Genomic DNA, 8,451 nt, shown 5'->3' with positions numbered 1-8,451 from the left:
TTTTTGGTAATTCAGCACTGGCCATAAATTTGTGTTCATTTAAAAGCATTTTGGCAATTTGAACTGCAATCCATATTTTGTATGCGTATTTGAACTGCGAAAGAGTATAGGCATCCCCTTCTTACCGCCAATTTTATATGGTCAGGTTTTAGGTAATAAAAAAAATAAGTTATCCGCTATCTTAGAGAAGAAAAACACAATTTATTTACAGCGACGAATTGTTCCTTCCGCTTTGGCGTTGTACAAGTTCAATGAGCTTATATAAATAAAGAAATTTTCGTTTTCATATGCACATTTACTCATACATAAATCGACATGTACATACATACGTTTATTATAAATGTAACCAGTAATCGCAGCTGTAAGCAAACGCATACTCGCAACTGTGCAAACACAGAGGAAGTGCAATTCCATGTCCAACCAATGGTTTACTCTGTGCAGAGTCGTGCAGAAACGCAAAAAAAAAGCTACTCTACTGAAGGCAAAATGTGGCGCCGCACATGCGTAGTTGCACTGATGAGACTGCGCCCAATGCGCATGCCGTTTAGCGAAATAATTTGACGTAACTAAATAGCCGGCTTTAATTTGAATTACATTACCAGCTGCACTCGCTTACTCACTCTTGCGAATAGTAAGATAAAGAAGTAAATTTATTTACGCACTCTTTTGACAATGGGCCCTCCAGTTAAATGGATGCTTTGTATGCAAAATGCAGCAAACGGAAGTAAATTGAGCGAATAGTTAGGCAATTAAAGCTACGCAATAAATCGCTACTCGGATATGGGTTGGAGAAATTCGCAAATTTTCTTTCCAGTTGTCATAGTGCGGGGACCAGTTCTGGCTAAAAGATACAAACGATTTTTTTTAAATAAGAAAAAATCTGAAAAACTCAAATTTTTGTTAGTGCGAAATGTTTGCTGAATTGTTAACCTGATACTCTTACCTCACTTTCTTTGGTATTTCTATTGCTTTCGTTGGTCAACTCACTTTTACTACTTTTTATTCGGCTCGCACCTCATTTGCGTGCCAACGTGCGAAACGTGTATAAATACCTCACACTTTCATAAAAGCCACAATACATTATTTACTGCAATATAAATATTTTATTACCATGGCAGCAAGTCACCGTAATGGTTAGCCCCAATAGTCTAAGAAATGGTGTACATAAGTACTTAGCAGCCAACTCATCTCGGATTATCCGCCATACCATCAAATGCGCAAACGATTTTTTTTATTGTCTATTTTTATTTTCTCATTATATCAATAAGTATTTGGGTAAGCTTCGCTGTTGCGTAACGAAATGCCGAAAAGTATTGTGGCCGGCCAAACAAAAAAATAAAAAATTGCAATGCTCAGCTATCTTAGCCTGAAAACAAAATAAGGTAAAGTGTTGTATGACTTTGAAGAGGGAAGAGCTGGGATACTATCCATAGTCTCGATAGTTGAAAACTGTCGCCACTATCGATAGTTTTTGAAAACTATCGATGTCGGTTTTAGCGAAACTTCACAATGTATCTTTATGTAAATATCTCTACATATTGCATACATTTTTTTCATGCAAGAAAATGCACAACGCAGGCGGCAAAAAAATTTAAGTCATTGGAATTTTTAGCAGCTATAAGCTTACACCAAGTTAAAGTAAAATTTAATAAGCTATAAAACTGCTTACACAAAATTTTTATAGAAATTCGAATTAAAAAGCTTAAAATTTTAATGTAGTTTTGTAGTTTTTTTATGTTTTGTACAACTTTTATAAAAAGTTAGTAAACAAATAAAAAAATAGTCAAAACTGGTAAAAATGTTGTGCTGCTATTATATTGACCAGTAATATATTCGTTTTCTTATAATATGGTAAAATGTTAATAATTTCGGATTTTGACATGCACCTCCGTATTTGAATCTCAGTTGAACTTTTATAAGTATGAGTTGTCAATTTAAACGAATATATTTTGTTTTGTTTGTTTTGTAGTATTAGAAATGTATTATTATAGCCGATTTCACTTCTTTGCACTTCGAAAAGGACAAACAAAATCCGAACTTAATTTTCCATATCAAAAACAAATTCAGATTTTACCTGTCGCTATTCAAGTGGATGCAAGTGTATAAAATAATATAAGTATATATAATTCAGACACATGAATTAATAAGTTTATTTTATTATTATAAGAAGTTCTTTTTGATGCACTTAAATTAAAAAAAAAATATATATAATCTCTTTAATTTTCAAAGTATTTTATAAATTTGTTTATTGTTTGATTTTCAAGCAATCATTTCGAGTAGCGGTACTATCGATAGTATCCCAGCTCTAGAAGACGGTAAATGACTATGATGAAAGAAAAAATTAAAAGGGAAGGCATAGCATCACAACCGAGGTGAAATTGACCTCACGCAGGCCCCACTGGTATAAAATTTACCACCACTTGCCTTCTGCGCTCGGTCAGAATGTTACGCCTTCAATATAAAATGTACAGGAAAAGCTGCTTCCTCTTTGTATTGTACTTGCTGCTGCCCGAGAATATATTCTGGACATAAGCATTTTAGTCGTGGTTTCTCAATATTCCATTGGACTAACCAATTTATAGTTAAATAGAAAATATGCAGAGACAGCGATAAACTGTTTCCACCCATTCTTGCAATTGAAGCCCAGATTTTCTGCAGAAAAGTCCTGATAAGACAAGTCGAGCTTTGGGCGGGCTGACGGCCATTGGAAACATTGCAGAACTTGCAGTACCATCAATCGCCTCCGTTCGGCCGAATACCCCCAGACCGAGTAGCCTTGGCGCAAGAAGTCGGCTTCAGACTTTAGACTTCTACTTTTGCACCATCCACAGCATATTTGGGTGCCACATGATTCTTTCGATGGAATCTGCGTGGATTGTGGTCCCTTTTCTTCTGATATTTCACTCATTATGAAATTAGCGTGCGATGGGTGCCACGAAAGCCCACACCGCTCTATCAGCAGCGGCAACTAGAGAGTTGTAAAGATACCTTTTTGGAGTTGGTGACACCGGGATTCGACTATATGATCCGAAGTCCATAGACAAAGCTACCATTTTCTCCGGTTGTATAGGATGCCTTAAACCCTAGGGGATTCTCAGAAATTTACCACCAACCCTACAGGTCGGACCAGGCTTCCGTGAATTTAACCTTTTTTAAGTTGTAAGTGGAGTTAAGAGCAGGACAATGACATGAAGGTGATCTTTTGCAGAGAATTCTAAAAAATATTTTTAAATGACCATCGGAGGGTATATTCCACAATTCGATCCATTCAATAATTACCAATGGCGCATCAGCGTTCTTTGAATGTAACTAAACAGGTATTTCGTAAAACGTGGAACCAGTGACCTGGAAGCAACCTGTAGATTTACAGCGCTACGATTAAAGCAATCATTAGCTATGCGCAGGGAATCTGTTTACCAAAGTTGAAATAACCAAACCCGTTTAATGCAGAATACCTGTTGAAGAAATCATTGGAAGCTGTTCCCGAAGTGAGCCCATACAATAGTACAGTAAGTCTTACACAATGCGAAATCATCACTGATGGCTCCAGAACTGAAACTAGGTCTGTATCTAGAGCAATTTTGATTTTTCTGTTGGGTAATTGGTCTCACTATTTCAAGCCAAGATATTTGCAATTCCAGAAGCCAGGGACTACGTAATGGAAAGTGGGTGGATACGTACGAGTTTACGTGTCTACAGTAGGGCTGCCAAACATCTCGGTATTCCAGGATTTGTCCTGGTTTTAGACAAATTGTCGTAGTGTACTGGTCCACACTTATTTCATTTAATTTAATTTATTATTATATTAGTACAATAAGATCCCAAAGATCTTTTTTAGTACAATGGTAACTTAAAATTAAGATAAGATCATGTCAAACAAAGCCTGACAAATAGCATTAGGCAAAATTTACAAATCTACTTATATAAAAGCAAAAGAGGAACAAAATAAATAAATAAAATAAAAAATAAAATAAATAAACAAGTAAATAAATAAATAAAAATTAAAAGAGAAAAACAACGAAATACAATTTTCAATTAGCCTATATCTAAAACATACACATTTACATTTAAGTAGGTATATAGATAGCGAACCTCAGCTGATAATAAGTTAACGAAAATACGAGTACAAGACACTCTTAAAGTTGCTTTTATTTAGACTGTTGCGAATATGTCCTGGAACCGAGTTCCAGGTGCGAATAGCATTGACGAAAAAATAGTCTTGCAGATGCTAGATAATTGTACTTCGGTATAATTAGGTCAGTAAGGCGTGCAGACTTTGAGAAGGATCTTCATCCACCATTAGGCGAAATAAAAAAATACAATTTCCTGCTTTTAAGTATTCAGAGATACTGCAGCCCATTAGTCGTGATTTCTAATCGGATATTCGCTCAAATTTCGATAGCATAAAAACATATCGAGTAACATGATTGAATACTACATCAATTTTATAAGAAGATTGAGAATCCAGGCTGTTGTAGACTAGTTCAGAATAGCAGATAATCGGCAATATTAATTGAATGGCCAGTTTACGTCTACCGATTAATGGTGTAAAAGTAGCAGACATTGTTAAATTTCTTAAAGTAGAGTAGACATGCACTGATCATGTTAACTCAGTCATAGGCGAGTTAACATGATCAGTGCATGTTAGGTTAGTTTTTATAACAAAACCGAGATTAGTCACTTTTGAAACAAATTTAAGAGACTCATCACCAATGTATAAGGACTAGGAATGTTCATACCGGGATCTCGGACTTTTTAAGGTCTCGAAAATCGCGGGATTCATGGCAAGTAATCCCGGGATTTTCGGGATTTGTAATTTGCACTGATAGCAATAATAGAAACTCCCTTTCTTGACCAGTATTGGCTATATTTCTTTTTTTATTTAATAATTAATATTTTTTTATAAATCTTTAGCTGATTATACATATAACACCGCGCGATTGTACATTTTATAAACAAATATCAATATATTCGCGAAACCATGGGCCAAATATAGTAAAACTGCGTTTTGAGTTTTTCACACTGACGTCAGTAATTCAAAAGTCATTTAAATAAAAAAGTAGGTTTCAAACCCATTTATTTATTATTTATTTCATGGTAAGAGAGCTTCTCAAACAACATAGAAGACATTTTTTCGATTCAAGTTGTTGAAAAGTAATGAATATCTAAATCCGAGGAACCACCGATGGTTCCAAGATGGATTGCGGTGTGGGAGCAGGAGTCTACGGTTGGGAAATAATGCAAGCATCTTCCAAGCGGAAGTCCTAGGGATCCTGGAAGCCTGCAAAATCCTGCGCAATAGAGTTGGACACAGGAGTAAAGCAACAATATACTCTGACAGCCAGGCGGCGCTATTGGCAATATCGTCACCGGTTACCAAATCTAAGCTAGTTGAGGAATGCAAAGTAATATTGCGCTCAGTGTCTCAGTCAAATGCCGTCTAACTTGTCTGCGTTCCCGCACATAGGAACATAGAAGGCAATGAGAAGGCGGATGAGTTGGCAAAGGCAGGAGCCGGTTTGGATGAATCCCAGGCGGTGGCACTGGGTTGCCCCCTTGGAGTAGTGCAAAGAGAGATTACTACGCATTTCCTTGAACTGGCTAGACGCAGGTGGTCAGATATACAGACTTGTAAGATAACGAGAAAACTATGGCCTGATATAACAGGGCGAAAACCTTGGACCTGCTTAGCAGATCAAGGCCAGAGGTATTTAGAATTATAGCAACCATCACGGGCCACTGGCCCATAGGAAAACATGCGGCAAAAATAGGTCTACCCCATAATATGATTTGCCGCAGCTGTCAACTAGAAGATAGGGAAGAAAGTGTCCAGCATTTCCTGTGTGAATGTCCAGGCCTTTCGAACATTAGACACAAGACATTAGGGAAACATCTATTAGCACAACTAACCGACCTATCAGGAGCTACCATTAGCGAAATCGACAGATTCATTAGAGAATCGAAATGGTTCGACCTAGCAACATAGGAAGTGCATAGACAAAATATTTATCCGCCGCGAGAAGTGCATCAAAATGGCGCAATAATGCGCTAATTGTGTCCTGGGCAGCGACTAGGAAGCACTGTAACCAACCAACCAACATTCGCGTAAATTGTTAATAGGAAAACCCTTTCTAGGAGGCATGCAGGGAAGCACTTTTTTCAGACCTTATTGAGTAAACGGAGCCGAACGGAACGAAGCTTTTCCGGGTGGAGTGAAGTTTTTAAATTGCTGTAGCTATATGAAGGTGCTCATCTAGCAAGCGTGAATTTTGAATTTTCTTTTTAATTCTTCAGCTTCATAACGCTGCTGCAAACAAGATATACATAAGAATATTGAAATAAAAACGAATTTTTCAACTAATCTTTTGAATAAAATTTAGCAAATATTTTTTACCGATTTTCATTGATGGTAAGTTTCGTGGTATTTTGCAGCTGAGGCCATGAGAAAAGCTCCGTGACAGTTGTCAAAATAAACCGGTTCAGCTTAGAGAGGCAAAAATTAAAAGTCATAAATACTAATCAGTTTAGTTTCCGTTGGCGCTTTCTTTTCCAACTGTAATCAAAACTATAATTTATTTGGTATTTTTCTTATCAAAAACTTGACTTTGAAGTATAGATACTAAAGATTATTAGTAAAAAAAAGTGTGAGTACCGGTTCGTCAGGTCTTGAAATTAGACACATGTTTTATAGAATTTATGTAGTTTTCAAATATATAATTTGATCTTTTCGTGCGACTTTTCAAATGTATGTAATTTTCGTTTTTCCTAATTTTCGATTTTCAGCTTGTTTTGTGCGTAATTTTGCGAAAAGAATTTTTCTAACAATGGAAAAATAGATTGCGGGCAATTATCCCATCTTTACCTAATTCCATAACTCCCTATTCCTGAGTTAAGTTAGAGCACATGAAATCGTCGCACATGGTCGATGGGTTCAGAGTCTTGGCCGCCGTAATCTACAGTGCCAGGCAAGCTGCACTCAAGGCGTTGGAAAGACCCTCAAACTATTTCAGAAATACCAGTCTCAGTTAAATTATGTCCGTGATACATCGAAAACTAGAGCAGATGCAACTTTAGACAACTCTTGCCTTCGCTGACGGGTCTCGTTGTATAAATACTTGACTGTGATCGGCCTACGTGACAACCTTATAGGCCCTTACTGACTTGAAGATAATGAACAATATTTGCGTATCTGTGCCAGCCTTGCCAAAATTAGGTATGCAACTATTGGCCTTAGTGTCTTGACGGTTGAAGCCCTTTGACACCTAAAGAAGTCGGCCACCTGGAATCGATTTGAAGAATGAAAGAAATTGATGCTTTGAATGAGCCCCCAAAACAAGAATACACCTTACATCGCGCTGTGTATCTTCGTTAAATTTGGCTTGGTAGGACATAGTTTTTGCTTTACTTTCATTACTTACCTTCTTAGTTCAAGCAAACATTTGTAAGCAAAAAAATCGTGACTTCTTCCTTGCAAACTTAATTTATAAAAAAGCTTTCAAATATTTGTGTTAATACTTTGCTTCCACTTGTTTTGTCGATGCGCTATTTTTCTAATATGCCCTTCCTTTTCGAAACTTCGCCGTTATATCGGACTCATTTGACAATTTCTATTTTGGGTGTGTTTGTTGGGTCTGCCACAATTTGGTCACGCGCGCGCCACGCATGAGCCGAATTGAACGCTTTGCATATTTAATTTTTCAGTCAAATACTGGTAATTCCAAGCGAACATGCACAATTTATGTTAGAAAATTTCCAGTTTTGCGGCGCAGGAAAATTGCGGAAAAATGATGGAACGGAAGAAATTCCAATGTGCTTTACGTTATTTATATGTTTATTTCTTCTCGCATACTACGTTTCGCAATTTAGTTACGAAAATAACTTTGACTTGGCTGCTTGGAAAATCAAATGTTTTCCGTTCGATTGATTTTACGCTTAACGCGCAGTAGATTGTTGGTATTGTTGTTGTTGTTGTTGGCTTGCAAAAATGTAACTTGTTTTGTGTACAACGCTTTACAATTTTTTCACTTCGCACCTTCATTTATCTTCACTTACGTTTTTATCTTTGTTTTATGTTTCTGTTTTCTTCACACATTTTTAAATCTTTTTTTCACTTTCATTTTCTTTCGCCCACGGCACTTCACATTGTCTGTAGTCTTGCCGTTCGCGACTGTTTACTCCTCGGCTGCACTTTGTCCAATGATCATCGGTTCGCTTTGGTTGTAATTTCAAAACTCTTCATTGGCTGCATTTTCAGGCGTAGCTGTCATGACCATCACCGCATCGACCGACCAACATTGAGCGGCCGGCGAAAGCTTTTCTCCGTTACTATGCTATGCATACACTCTCACTCGCACTCTCCGTTTGCTTTAACGTCTTGTAGTAGCTTTTGACTGCCGCTTAACTGTACAAATTCAATATGAGCCATCCGGCGATGGCTCACGTCTGCCAACT

At 37.1% G+C, this 8,451-nt stretch overlaps 2 protein-coding genes across 4 annotated transcripts in view; one reads left to right on the top strand and one right to left on the bottom strand.

Moving 5' to 3' along the window:
- Positions 1–8,451, top strand: part of LOC118748995 (flotillin-2) — a 516,275-nt gene that overhangs the window by 190,789 nt on the left and 317,035 nt on the right. The gene's annotated exons all lie outside the window — the stretch shown is intronic.
- LOC118748997 overlaps positions 1–8,451 on the bottom strand; it is a 25,622-nt gene extending 17,171 nt beyond the window's left edge. The window contains exon 1 of the mRNA XM_036483776.1: positions 7,419–8,451. The gene's annotated coding sequence lies outside the window, so the exon portion shown is untranslated. The remainder of the gene's footprint in view (positions 1–7,418) is intronic.

This window comes from Rhagoletis pomonella, unplaced genomic scaffold (assembly GCF_013731165.1).
Source record: "Rhagoletis pomonella isolate Grant_MI unplaced genomic scaffold, Rhpom_1.0 Rhpom_scaffold_00013, whole genome shotgun sequence".
Taxonomy (NCBI): domain Eukaryota; kingdom Metazoa; phylum Arthropoda; class Insecta; order Diptera; family Tephritidae; genus Rhagoletis; species Rhagoletis pomonella.
This window is presented reverse-complemented; position numbering and strand designations above follow the sequence as displayed.